Here is a 1,629-nt window from a genome sequence, read left to right as displayed (position 1 = left end):
AAAGTAAAAAATATAGGCGTACTTATCTTGTTTGTCCACTGCAGCACCAAAAAAGAGAATTCACGTTTATGAAGTTATTTTTCAACTTTGTAAGTTGTTCAAAAATGCAGAGAATAAATTTTAAATTTCTGGCACTCTCCAAATTGTCTTCAAACATAAAAATGGTATTGTCAACATACTGAATGATGGCCATTCTATCATCCAGCAAGTCAGTTACCAAGACAGTAATTAATCCATAATCTTATGCTCTTTTTTTATTAAAGCCACCAAAGCCTCAGCAACAATATTGAAAAGAAGCGGGGAAAAGGGGTCCCCTTGCCTTAGCCGTTTTCTTTTTTGAAAATAGGGGTCCAACTTTTCATTAACCATAATGCAAATTTTACAATTGTTGACCATCGACTTAGTCCATTGAATAGAAAGCTCAGGGAAACCTTTTGTACCAAAAACTGAAAACATAAATTCTTAGTTAATTTTATCGTACAACTTCTCAAAATTCACTTTAAAGAAGACCCCTATTTTTTTTCTCCTGCGCATATAATGTAAAGTCACGTGCAAGAAAGTAACATTGTCCAAAATATACCTACCCTTAGTGAAGGCTGACTGAATATTAGAGATCAGTTTGTCAGCCATAACCATAACCCTATTATTTAAAACCTTTGTGAAAATTTTAAAGATCACATTAAGTAGACAAATAGGTCGATACATTTGGAGCCTATCAACTCCTTTACCTTTAGCCAACAAAATAACAATCCTGTAATTAAAACATTGGATGTCTAAAACCCCATTGTAGAAATATGTAAAGATAGCAAGATGATCAAACTGTATAAGATCCCAAAACTTTTGGAAAAATTCAATGGGGAAACTATCCAGGCCCGGTGCCCTATTATGATCCATTCAGAAAACAACATTTTTATTTCCTCCAAAGTAAAAAACCTGGTAAGAAGATGCCAATCCATCTCATCTAGATCAAGTGCCAAGGGAGAATTTAAAGAAACAGAAGAAAGTTCAACAAAACCAAAGAGATCTTTATAGAAACAAGTCGCGTAATTTAAGACGTTCCGATCCCCTTCTATCATCACATTATCCTGAAATAATCTACAAACATTATTCTTACATTTACCACTGGCTTTGATCATAAAGTAACGCGTATTGCTATTGCCTTCAAAGAGATCTTTCACCAAAATGTAAAATACCCCCTCTGTCCCACCAAAAATGTCTCAACTTTATCAACATATAGATATATATACCTGCTAGATAGTGTCTAGGTACATCTAAATTTTGATAAATTTGAGACAATATTAGTGGGACGGAGGGAGTATGAGGTTTGAACTCTGGTGGAGTATGAGGCTTGAACTATCCAACCACAGAAGTGTGACATGTACAAAAAAAAAATTATAGACTTTATATTCCGGCCGGTACAAAATCAAAACCAGCTCAAACTTCTAAATTCCCACTATTAACCGGACCAACGGGTTCCCGTCCAAAAAAAAAACCCGGACCAACGGGCAACGGGTAGATCTCCACGTGATTTCAAAATTCAAAATTTTTCCTTCACGTCGAATCCACGCGTTGTTCTCTTCGAATCACCCAGCCCACGCCGCCGATGAATGCGGTGATGGATCGGCAACG

This window comes from Lolium rigidum, chromosome 3, assembly GCF_022539505.1.
Source record: "Lolium rigidum isolate FL_2022 chromosome 3, APGP_CSIRO_Lrig_0.1, whole genome shotgun sequence".
Taxonomy (NCBI): domain Eukaryota; kingdom Viridiplantae; phylum Streptophyta; class Magnoliopsida; order Poales; family Poaceae; genus Lolium; species Lolium rigidum.
Note: the sequence above shows the minus strand (reverse complement) of the source record.